Source organism: Triturus cristatus, chromosome 6 (genome assembly GCF_964204655.1).
Source record: "Triturus cristatus chromosome 6, aTriCri1.1, whole genome shotgun sequence".
NCBI lineage: Eukaryota > Metazoa > Chordata > Amphibia > Caudata > Salamandridae > Triturus > Triturus cristatus.
Window position 1 is genome coordinate 1,008,455,340 of NC_140589.1, and position 13,625 is coordinate 1,008,468,964.

General features: G+C 35.7%; 1 long non-coding RNA gene across 1 annotated transcript in view; it reads right to left on the reverse strand.

The window, feature by feature from the left end:
• Nucleotides 1-2,953: 2,953 nt before the first annotated feature.
• The window catches only part of LOC146820920 (uncharacterized), a 205,620-nt gene continuing 194,948 nt past the window's right edge, over nt 2,954-13,625 (reverse strand). The window contains exons 2-3 of the long non-coding RNA XR_014962643.1: nt 7,726-7,817; nt 2,954-2,989 (exon numbers count right to left, since the gene is read on the reverse strand). This is a non-coding gene — a long non-coding RNA (uncharacterized LOC146820920). The remainder of the gene's footprint in view (nt 2,990-7,725; nt 7,818-13,625) is intronic.

A 13,625-nucleotide genomic window follows, 5' to 3' on the forward strand; every position in this document is an offset into this window, starting at 1 on the left:
ACGGAACCCATAAAGTATTAGTGGTGAATTAGTATAGTGATATATGAAAGTAATTTGAGAAGTGGATATGTTAATCTGGTTTTTAGATTGAGAAGGAGAGTGAAGGGATAGAAGAGGGAAAAGGTTTGCATTTATAAATAGCGCTTGCTACCCCTGATGAAGTGGTGAAGCGCTTTTTCAGCAAGTAGCACGCTACTCTGTAACCCATAAAAGATAAGTGGTGAATTAGTATTGTGAAATATGAAAGTATCTGAGCGGTGGATATGTTAGTCTGATATTTAGATTGGGAAGGATAGTAGAGGGACAGAAGAGGGAAGATGTTTGCATTTATATAGCGCTTGCTACCCCTGATGATGTGTTGAAGCACTTTTTCCGTAAGTAGCACACTCCTACGGAACCCATAAAGTATTAGTGGTGAATTAGTATAGTGATATATGAAAGTAATTTGAGCAGTGGATATGTTAATCTGTTATTTGGATTGAGAAGGATAGTGAAGGGATAGAAGAGGGAAAAGGTTTGCATTTATAAATAGCGCTTGCTACCCCTGATGAAGTGGTGAAGCACTTTTTCGGCAAGTAGCACGCTACTCTGTAACCCATAAAAGATTAGTGGTGAATTAGTATTGTGAAATATGAAAGTAATCTGAGCGGTGGATATGTTAGTCTGATATTTAGATTGGGAAGGATAGTAGAGGGACAGAAGAGGTAAGATGTTTGCATTTATATTACGCTTGCTACCCCTGATGATGTGTTGAAGCACTTTTTCCGTAAGTAGCACACTCCTCTGGAACCCCTGAAGGATTAGTGGGGAATTAGTATAGGGAAATAGTAAATTAATTTGAGTGGTGAACATATTAGTATGTTATTTGGATTGTAAAGGAATAGTGGAGGAATAGAAGAGGACCGGTCTTGAATGCGTTTTTTGGGAGTTCATAGCAGTAGGAGAGGGATTGGTATGAAACAAGGGGAGGTGGAGGGGGAAGAGTCAGGGGAAAGGGTTTAGAAAGGCTTGTTTGGGAGATCTGAATAGTGAATGAGGTATGAGATGATGCAAGGAGGGGTAGAGGAGGGAAGTGTCTAGAAAGGGTTATTTTGTGGATCATAGTAGTGGAATGGGGTTCAAGTTAAATGAGACAGTGGAGGTAGAGGACAGATTGATAGAGGTATAGGGTGAGAAATAGGGTAGTGCATTGGAAACAGTATTAGAATGGGGTTTGAGAAGAGTCAGAGAGTTGAGGAAGAGGTTATACTGAGAGCAGTAAAGGGTGAAAAATAGGGTAGTGCATTGGATAGGCTGAATTAGAAGCAAAGTAATACATCCATAGATACATGGGTACAAGCAAGGTATATATATGCAAAAAGAAGGTAATATATGTAGATTAAAGATGCATTTTATAAACTCTGACTTTCAAGCGTTGTTGTACTTTAAATTAGTTTATTAGTTTTTAAGTTTTGTAATTCAATAGTGAAGCAATTGTAGATAAATAGTTATGATACAAAATGTGCTTAGTCGTGCAGTCACTTATATAAATTTTAAAACATAGAATAATGTTACTATAAATAAAATGTAAATATTTTAAGCAGAACTAAGAAATATCTCTATATTTTAAAACATAATTATTATACATGTTTATACAAAGCAATACATATATCTAGGTACATATCTATAGTTCAAATAAATGCTTATACACAAAGGGATATGCTGTATATTTATGCTTGCATTTGATGGTTATGTGGGGAAGAGCCAATTCTTGAGTAGTCTTCTGAAGATAAGGTGGTTATCTGTGAATCTTATGTTTGGGGTAAAGAGTGCCATAGTTTGGCTGCTTGAACAGAGAAGGATGTACCACCCATGTTTTTTTCTTGTAAGATGGGATTTTGAGGTGAGGTACCACTCTAGAGTGGATGTTCCTTTGTTGAACATTTTTGATGATTTTATTTCTGATGAAGAGTGGTCCCGTTCCATGTATCGTTTTGTGGGTGATACAAAGTAGTTTGAATGTGTATCTTCTGGCAACCGGTAACCAATGCAGGGCTTTCAAGGCAGATGAGATGTTGGCTTGTGGTTTTATATGTATGAGTAGTCTGGCAGCAGAGTTGTAAATCGGTTGTAGTCTTTTTATAGTTGTAAATGTGATCTGTGTTAAAGGCTATTAGCGTAATTGCGTTTGGACAGAACAGGAGAGATAGTAGCCTGGACCTTGTGTGGAAATCCCAGATGAGGTGAGATGCGTCGCAGGGTTTCTATAGTAAGAAAGCTTAATCTTGCTAGATTATCAACTTGGGCATTCATTGATAGCTTGGAGTCCATGGTCATTCTGAGGTTTCTTACGCCCTTTTATACTTTAGGCATTGTTCCCAGATCATCAGGCCAGGAGGCGAGTGGGTCATAATTGTTCCTATCGCCACACTTGAGTAGTTCCGCTTTGGAAGCATTCAATTTGAGATGGCTCCATGTCATCTATTGATCCACAGCTTTGAGATAACTGAAAATTGGTGAGTTTCAAATGTGTTTGGGGCATTCCTGTTGAAGGAGTATTTTCAGGTCATCTGCATAGTTAAAGCACAGGCTCCATGTGAGTAGGGTTTCCTTGTCTCCCAGTTAAATTAGTTAAAGCACATGAGCTGAAATTGATTGATCAGTGCCGGGAATGACTTCACGTAGATGTTGAAAAACTAAGGCGAGATGATAGAGACTTGAGGGATCCCTGCTTTTGTGAAGTACAGTTTGGATGAGAAAGGGGGCATATGGATGACATTAGTTCTGTTGTGAAGGTAGGATATGATCCAGTCTAGAGTAGTCCCCTATATGCCGGCTTCGTACAGTCTCTGTATCAGAGTGTCATGGTCAACTGTGTCAAAGGCAGCCAAGAGGTCCAAGAGAAATAGCTCAGCAACCCCGTTGTGGTCAACTGTGTATTTAAGATCATCCCAGATGGCAACAAGGGCAGATTCTGTGCCTCTTCCTGGATGGAATCCCGTTTGGAAGTCTGAAAGTATGGCATTATCTTCAGTGAATTGTGACATCTGGTTTTTTTGGGTACATTAACCATAACAAGACAATAATAAAAACTGTTTACAAAAAAGATTATTTTTACAACCTAACCAATTAATCAAAAAAGAGCTGTGTTTTTCGTTTCATTGATTTATTGTATATATGGTGTATAAGTGTGTGGGCATGGGTGTATTGGTACATTTATTAGTCAGTGTTGGGGTGTGTTTCTGTGTTATGAGTAAGTGTGTCAGTAGATCAGTGAGTGTATTAGTGTGTTAAAGGGAGTGTCAGTGAATATATAAGTGACTCCTATGAGTCACTGATATATGCACTGACACTCCCTTTAACACACTACTACACTCACTAGTTTACTCAGACCCTCAGTGTGTGTAGAAGTAAGTGTATGAGTGTGTGAGTCAATCCATTAGTGAATCCAATAGTGTCAGTATATATATTAGTTAGTCCTAGAGTGTGTCAGGGTGAGTATGAACAACTGTTTGAAAGTGTTAGTGAATGGATTGGTGTGTGCATGGGTGTGTCAGTGTATATATCAGTTTGTCCCAGGTTGTCTCAGTTTTTATATGAGTGAGTCAGTGATTTTGTCAGAGAATGCATCAGTGTGGCCATGGGTGTGTTAGTGTACATGTTAGTGAGATCTAAGGTGTATTAGAGTGTATAGAACTGAGTGAGTCAGTAAGTCAGTTAATTCATCAGTGTGTCAATGGGTGTGTCTGTGTATGCATTGGTGATTTATAGAGTGTGTCACTGTCTATATGACTGAGTGAGTGAATGTCAGTTATTACATCATTGTGTCCATGGATGTGTTAGTGTATCTATTAGTGAGTCATAGGTTATCTCATGGTGTGTAGAAGTAAGTGTGTGAGTGTGCTATTGAATGCATTACAGAATCCATGGATGAGTCACCGTATATAATAGTTAGAACTAGAGTGTGTTAGGGTGTTCATGAGTAACTGTTTGAATGTGTTAGTGAATGAGTGAATCAGTTATTTTGTCAGAGAATGTGTCAGTATGTTAGTCTAAATATTATTGAAGCCTAGAGTATATCAGTTAATGCATCAGTATGCTCATGGATGTGTCAGTGTATGTATTAGTGAGTCCCATGGTGTGTGTACATGTGAGTGGATGAGAATATGAGTGAATGCATTAAAGTTTGCAAGGGTGTGTTACTGTATGGATCAGTGAGTCCTAGGTGTATGTTACTCTTTCTATTTATATATTTTATAACAATTATTTACAGCGTTGATTACTAAAAAATCTCTAAATCTTGAATCCCTTGATCTGTTATAAAAGAGAGAAAACTGGAATACTTGTTATTATGGCATATTTAAATGTTTCAGAATAAAGTTCATATTTCTGAAAAATATGTTAATATGCAAGCAGTACACAACTGTAACACTGTAAAACACATATATTTCTTTCAATATATCATTTTTAGTTGTTTGCTGTTCTCAGCTTTTATACGTGTACACTATACACAATATACTGTTTAAATAATCCTTGTTGAACAGTGGGGGAGACAGCCATATAGATTGTAGAAAAACCCCAGAACTGCACAGTATTACACTTCAAATAAGTCATACCATGCATTGAACTCACTACAAACCCTTAATAGTTTATTCTAGCTAAAGGTACTCAACTAATATAAATGAATATATAAAAGAAATGATATGATACTAAAATAATCTATTACTCGAAATAGACGTAAAGCGTGTTCAAATTTCAGACTCCATTTTGAAGACATCACCCCTGCTAGGCTGAATTATATCAAACACTAATCTTCCTTAAAACTTTGGCCTAAGAAAGAAGAGATATGAATTTGGAAGTTTGAAAGGTAGTTTTTGTTTGAAAGAGCGCTTGCTGGAATTGCATTCCGACCATCCTGCTACAGTTTAGTGTAGTGTCCTGAAGTCCTATGAAGTCATTCAAGACAGATAATGACCAATGTTGTGTACATTCTACCAGAAATTGAAATTTGCCCTACTTTGGAATTTGCAATTTTAGTTTCTATTTTTGATCCATCATCTCTGCATGATTGTAGCATCAATATAATGTATTTTTGACTTCTCTGTTTCTGTAAGGTAGACATATAATCTGATCTACAATTTGAGCAGGTCATATGTTGGTTTGTATTTTTGATTAGCCTGTCAAAAGACACAGTTTTACAATCTGGTAATGTTACATAGATACATCTTTCCAAAATGACTTGAGTAGTATTTGTAAAGGAGCAACCTTCACAATCATGGTTCATGTATAACTAAGTCTAAATATTTCATCAGTATTAACTTCTTCTTCTTCCAAGCATACAAGCATTACCATAATAAATTCCTGAAGGCCTTGTCGATTGTTGAGAGAAAATAGTATGAATCCACTATGCATGTCTACCACATCTTGAAAGGCTAAAGCAGAATGTACTACAGTCCTATCACCACACAAATATTCCAGCAATGTACATAGTTGAGAGCAGATTCTGTTGTTTCTTTTATATTGCATTTAATTTACTAAATGGGGTAAGGAGAAGAGTATATTGAGAACCACATTTGCATAGCAGTTGATGCTATTACAGTTTTCCACCTGAAAGCCTACAATATTACCATCAATTAAAAAAATCACCTTCTTCTTATCTTTTTTGGCTTCTTTTGAGTAACACCCATTGATTGCTTATTAAGCTTCCACTTAGGGCAGATTCTTTGTTTCTCATAAATAGGATACTGTCCTAAGTGATGAACATATGCATTCTCTAACACAACTAGTTTCAGCACTAACTTTCTTTTCATCAAAATCAACCAAAAACAAACCAGAGAATGTTCTAACTTGCAACAATGACATACCTGACAATGACAATATGACATACCTTGTTTAAATATTGTACTTCCAATATTAATAAAAGCTGCATCTACACTTAAACCTCTTGATTTAGAGATAGTAACAGTATATGCTAGAGAGACTGGAAACTGCTGGTGCTGCACATATAAGTCTTTCACCTGCAAAAAACGTGCAACACATCAACCAATTTGTTTGATACCATTAATCTGATCAAAGTTTATGGCCAAGTATTCAACCTCATCCTTATGTGGAAAATCATTGAAATCAATAACTCTACCCATTGCACCATTTACTAGTCCCTCCTCAACATTTAAATTACGCCGTAAAAGTACTCTACAGTTTTTACACACACATACATAAAGTCTCTGATCCAGCAGTCTTTCGACACAGATTTCTCAAATGAATCCAGTTTTCCTTAAAGTTCTTATTTAGCACTATTTTTATGTCCTGGTGTTCTATTTTGTCAATAGCTGTAACTTCCAAAATGTATTTCTTCTCCAGTTTTAGAACTTTTTCATTAAAATTGGCGCACTCTTGAAGTGTAGGCATTAAACAAGCTTGATTTTCCTTCTTCAATCAAATTGACCATTAGCTTTGCGGCTGTTTTCTTACATGTAGACAGTTGTTTGACAAGTTGAGTTTCTAAGATACTCTTACCTTCCTTTGTCAGAAGTTCAACTCTAACATCCTTCAGAATATTACCAAATATCTTATCAGAGGCTGGACGCAGATTCATCAGTAGTGCCTTGTATTGGATATTCAGGAAAAAGCTTATATTTTCAATACTCCCTAATGAATTACAAGTTTGGTCATGCAGAAGTGTCTTGAAAACAGGCTCTTTTGTGACATGGGTTAGTTGCAGTAAGTCACCAAACACAATTAAATGTTTTTCTCTGAAGAGAACATCGTACTCTGTTGAATTCTTAAGTGAATAAAGGCAAGCATTACATTTGAAACCCTGCTTACCTCATTGATGAATAAAAGCTTCATTTTCTTCACAGCTCTTGCTACCTCTTGACATGCTTCGCCAGTTAACTTCTGGTATTCCAGTTTATTATCATGTTCTACAGGTAGCATTAATATTCGATGTACAGTAATTCCCTAAATATTGTGTACAGCTAATCCAGGTGCTGTTAATACACATGCCAAATTTGATTGTTTTGTCCTCTGTAGGTAAACAGTGAGAATTTGAATCAAAAATCTTTTCCCCATGCCAGCTTGACCACTGACATATAATAGAATTAGTCTAAAGGATGAACAATTGTATTCTTTCTTCTCGCAGAGAAATCCAGGTTCTATTTTCTCTTTTACTTCCATATAAATGCCCTTCTGTTTATTATTCATTTGTGCAACTAACTGCTCGAGATTTGTTGTTTTTGTCTAGCTTGTTCCATTGCACTTTCCACCTAATTCATAGCCACTGCAGCTTCATTTTCAATAGTAGGTGGTCCAAAAGGACCTTGACTGAGTTGTGCAGGACCTTGACTTCTTTTTGAACTGTACTTACCTTCCTCTGCAGCAATTCTTTCTTCTTGCTGAATCTCATCAGTTAAAATGTGCCTATAATTTTGGAAGGCTAAATACTCAAAGTCAAATTACGAATTTTGCAGTCTGACCATCATAGGACCATGTCCGCCCCACCAGCAGCCCATCGCATTGGTGGTCCAAGACCGCTGTATTACGATTTGACCACGGGCCCAGCAGTGTGGAGGCAGAGATCTTGCAGTGGTGGTGAGTTCTGTTCACAAATATATTGATGACTGTGTGTGCATTTCAACTGCAGATATATGCATGATATATGTGGTAAAAAACCATATACCCATTACCAGGGTTCAGCCCATATGTGGGCAGCCCTGGTAATGGGTATATGGTACAAAAATGACTCACCTGTTGATTGCCGTAAACAGGGTCGTAATCCTCTGTGTGAATATCCAGCTGTGAAGGGGGTCTTGGAGAAAGGGATCCACGTCAGAATCTGCCTGAAAGAAGAAGAAAGGGGTGAGTATGTACCCCAAATCCTTCATTATCGCCATCTTGCAGCAGGCGGTTGGAGCACTGCGGTCCGCTCGTGGAACAGGCAACTCATAATACGGATGGCAGTGCAGGTCCCTTGTACTGCCCTAAAATGGCTGCCTTTCCCCGACCGCGAACCTGGCAGTCTGCTGGCTGTCTCAGTGGTCCAGCAGTGGTCCTCACAAAGCTGATCCACCCAACTCATAATATGGCAGTTGGACCGCAGAAGTCACTGCGCTTGGCCCACGGGACCGCCAAACTCGTAATAAGGGCCTCAATAATGTCTTTCACAGCATTAAGTGAATCTTCATACCAGTGATAGCATCCACGTAACTCTGATTCAGCAAACCAAGGCTTGAACAGTTAAAGAAGTGCAAAATAGAAAAAATCTCTTTTCTCTGAAGTTTAACAACCATTTTTTTTTTGTGGTTTATTATGTTTACTTTTGCATGTCTCACTAAAAAACCATCACATCCAAGAACTACTAATTTACCTTCTGCTATGTTTACCGTTACATTGCTTTTGTACCTATATTGTTGAAGAACTTCATATAAGCAATATTTTCTAGATGTACACTTCTTCCTGGGTAGTAGGTATCCAACCTGTTATCTAACTGAATATAACAATATCTCTTTGAGTGACTTAGTGCACACATCAGCTTCCTTCTGACTCTCTAAATGTATGCATCACTGTACCCTTTGCTCTGTCACTCTATGCATAGCTATATCATTATGTGTGAAAAGCATATATATTCAACTAAACCAACTAAAACATCACTGTGAACCAGCTCATCCTGATCTATATATCAGTGTTTATGGTATTGCATAACTGTATACATAATAAGATGCCTTAATATCTCATTGCTTACATTAGCATTTCACTCCTTGTGTCACTCTCTACATTGGTGTATACCTCTGTTTTGTTTTTCTTCACCACTTTTTATTCATAGTTCCTCATAGTCCACTTTCTTTATTTTCATCTTCTACTCACTTTCAACATTTCCTTTTAGTTTTCTCAAACATCCTGCTCACTTTCATCCACCTTACTCACACTCAGTTCCTCTGTATCAACATTTTTTATGCTACAGCTTAATTCACACACCTGTTAAATGTGATTGTTGGTAAGTACTTTTCTTTCTCATTATCAGGTTGTAAAACTTGTCTCAAGAAAGCACACAAACACCAAGCAGAAGAATGGCAGACCACTCTTATACAAGGCAACCATTAATGGCACCCTGTTTAACTTTTCTTTCAAGGATATAGAGGATGCAAACAAATAGAAACACTGTTTTCATTTCATTTTATTTTCTTACTAATCATACAGCTCTTCTGAATAGTCACATTTCTTAACCCTTTGTTTGACTCCTCTAAAGAGAGCCCACTTAGATAGTGTAAAAAAAAAAACACTTTAATCGATTAATTAAAATCATAAAAGTACAACACAATAATTCATACACATGATTAAATACATTATAAAATGCAGTATAATAAGCAGTCCCCATAAAGATCCTCCGGAATAATAAATAAAATATTAAGATCATGGACCAAGCTGGGCATCAAGTTGTTTCCCTGTCCGCACCGCAGCAATCAAAAAACTAGCAGTATTAAAAATAATCCATGGGCAGTGAAGTAGTTGCAAGTATATCAGGGCAGGTTTAACCTGATAAAAACCTTTCCCATAAAACAGTGGTAAAATGTACTTCTTTCTACTTTCTACATAGTAATTGCAAAATAGAATAAAGTGCGCAGTGTCTTGAATTGAACCATCATCGCATTTACAAAGAGCAGCATCCTCAGGTTTACTCCAACCCTGAAAACTCTCTAAATTAAAATAGATAGTGGTTCCGGGCGACATCCGCAGATTGACAAAAGGATCTGCGGTGTTCAGCGCGGTTCATCCGCGTAACCTCGTGGTGAATCTGCAGATCCACGTGGCAAACCAAAATCTTTTTAAAAAACGATTCCTAAACACTATCACTTACACATCCCTTCCTATAAATCCCAAAATTTAGACCCAAACAATCTTTATTTTATATTTCTCTAATTAACAATGGGTCCTCACATTGTCATTCTAGTTTTTTTTGGTTCCCTTCCCCCATAATCCTGTAGCTCTGTTTTCATGGTAACCAAAATTGTAACACTCTCTGATAGCAGTAGGTCACAAGTTCACAACAGCTTCTACAGCAGCATTCTAACTCCGAAACCCAAGACAGCAGGTGTGGTTTTCTGTATGCAATCAGAAACATATCCCACATAGCCAATCAGACATGTACTTGCTATACATTTTTACACCAACCTAGTTTAAAACAGTGCTATATTTACATTATCTGATCAAATAGGGTCTTTTAAATTTTACTTGCTAGGGTCTGTTTTAAGTAACTTTATTTTGAAAATTGCCCAATCAGCTACAGCCTTCTCCTGTGTGCAACTACTCCATCTTTCAAAGTGGCTAGAGTGTGGATTGTAGGTCATAGCTTTGTGTTCTGGACTAGAGAATTTGCTAGAATGAATGGGATTGACAGGGACCTGGGTTTGCCTAACGTGGAATTTAGTTGTTTTGGCCATGGAGGGTTAAAGTGGCAGCAATTGCTTCCATTGGTTGAATACATTATGGATTCCAAAGATCCAGACCTCATAATGGTGCACTGTGGTGGCAATGGCCTGGGTACACTGACTGAGGTAGGACTGGAAGGCCTAATGAAGAATACCTTTGAGCAATTAATGCAACTTTTGCCTCACACTGCCTTGGTGTTTTCTAATATATGCCAGAGGCAGAAATGGAAGTGGTCTTCTAAATTGTGTCCAGAGATAGAGAAAGTCAGGAACCATGTTAATAAAACTGTTTCAGCTATGCTCTGAGACCATAACATGAGGTCTATCTACAATAAGAACCTGTGCTTCAACATGCATGGAATATACAGAAAAGATGGTGGGATGTATGACGTTACAACGCATACCATTACAACGCGTGCCTTTACAACGCATTTTTTACAACGCAAATACATTTACAACGCATGTTTTTACAACGAATACTGTCACAACGCGAAATAGAGTAAATTAATGAGAACTACTTTTACAACGTACACAATTATAACACATACATTTACAACGCTTAAAAACATACATATATATATTTTTTTGTTAAATAAAACCTGGCACGGGATGCAGGGAAATTAGTTGTTTTTGGGTGGGGAAGTGTTTTAAAAAGTAGAGAAAATCTGTACGTAAATGCACTCAAATACATAGAATTGAACGAAATTAATACACGAGTATTCAAATTAATACTCGAGTATTAAAATTAATACTCGAGTATTTTAGAAATGGACATTTAAAATATTTTTTTTTTAAACAATAAATTAATAAACATAATTTAAAATCAATATATAACTACTTCACCAAATAACTAATCGGATAAACAAACATTTTACATACACATACGCACCATTTTAAACATTGTGGATCAAACAATTGTCCTACAACACTTTCCATTAAAATAATACCACAACACTACTTTCAAAATGGATGCCAAAACGGGACTAAAAACGCGAAAAACACACATCTTCAAATGCTTTTTTAAATTATAAGTTTACACACCAATGAATACAATTTTAAAAAATATAACCAACGCTGTGTTTCTAAAAATTAACAATGACAATCACTAAAACTTATAAATACGAGCAAGACACCATTTTAAAATCAGTTGATTATCAACTCGCAGACAGAGCAGACGCCTGAACCTGACCCTCTGACCTCTTCACCCAGAGAAGACAGGAATCCTTTTCAGAACCATTATTTGTCCACATACAAGTAAGTTTCTAAAACAAATAACCTTACTTTATTTTTTTAACATTTATCATGTTAAACATTTCATAGGCTGCACCGAATATGTCTCTGTTTGCATTTTTGTTTCTCAAAACGAATATCAAGGTATTACTATATTTTTCGAATCATATCTCAATAAACATATACAGGCAATATGTTTGTAATAACCAATACATATTAATAAAAATTTCTTCAAGAAAATAATGTTTAAGTAAATAATGTATTTTATTATTCATCCAAATTCCTAAAAGAAACGTGGAGGATTTTTTCTTTTCTTAATCAGTACTTTTCTCACATGTGACGAACAAGATTAATTAATTGTAAAAGATAGTTTGCCAAAATAACCTACACTCATCATGGTCAATAAGTTAGACTTATATTAATTTAAAAATGTATACACCATTTTACATTAAAAAGTATTTAAAACTTGTGTCAATACATATATATTTTATTTTCCACACAGAAATTCAAACACGTGAATTTGAAATAATACCATCTTTCAAAATTGAAAAGTCGAGTTATCAGTAAGGTAAATATTTTCTTCGTAAAACAATACCATTATTTTCTTTCTTCATTAATTCTAAAGACTTTATGAAACTGTAAGATAGTGTACTTCTTAAGCAAAATGAGATCTCTTTTTTCAAAGTGCACCATTGTCAAAAATGTCAGATTTTATTTTTAAAAAAAATTGTGTTTTTTAAACCTAAATGGTACACGATTTGGATTACTTTGAATTCTTTAGGGGTAACAATTATTAATCTAAATTAAACAAGGTGAACCCTACATTAATAGAGAAAGTGTGTGATAGTGTTGATGTTAAAATTAGTAGTGGCAGTGAAAGTGTAGTTTATTATGTATTTACTTAAAAATAATATTTCAATTATACACAGTATTGTACACTTTGTTATATTTCCTAAAATGGTATTTTAATTGTACATTAATAAAATTGTTTTTTTTCTCAGATACTAACATACATCATCTCGACATTTTGGAAAAACAACACACCAACAGGACCAGACAACCATAAAATCCAGCTTTCAAACTATTAACCAAACCAGAAAAAAGGGGGAAAAAAAGGTATTTTATATAGACAATCCTTACTTTTAACTCAATTAATAAGCTAATATTTTTCAAAATGATTCATTTAATAAGTAACAATACAGAAATTGTAGGATGCTACAGGGGTATCAATTGCTATTCTAACTCAAGATAGGTGTAACATTAGAAAAAGTATAGGATGGTGTAGGGGTAACAATTACTAATCTATCTCCAGAAAGGTGCAGCAGTAAGTAAAGTGTGGGATGGTGTATGGGCTAACAATTACTATTCTAACTGCAATTAGGTGCATTAGTAGAGACAGTTTTTGATACTTTAGGAGTAACTATTGCTATTATAATACCAGGAACGTGCATTTTTGGATAAAGTGTTGAATGGTGTATGTGTAACAATTACCACTCTTACTCCAAGAAGATGCAGTATTTGGCAAAATGTTACATGGTGTATGTGTAACAATTACTATTCTAACTCCAGGAAAGTGCACCAGTAGTAAAAATGTGGGATGGTGTATGGGTAATAATTTATATTTTTACTCATAATACGTACAGTGACAGTAAAAGTATAGTAGACTACTTAAAAGGTCAGTTATACACAGTATTGTTTTCATTTTTATATTTTTTACAACAGTTTTAAATATTTTCATTTTCTAAAATTTCCCCCCCCCCCAGATACTTGCATAAATCAGATCAACATCTGATGAAAACTCCAAACCAAGAACACCAGACAACCATACAATGAATCTATCCAACTAGAAAACAAACCAGAAACAAAGCCACGAAAAAGCAGCACAATCAAAAGGTATTTTAAATCAACAATCCTAACTTAAAAATAAATAAATAAGCAAAACTTATTAGTACATAATCATGTAATATGCAACAATACAGAAAGTGTAGAATA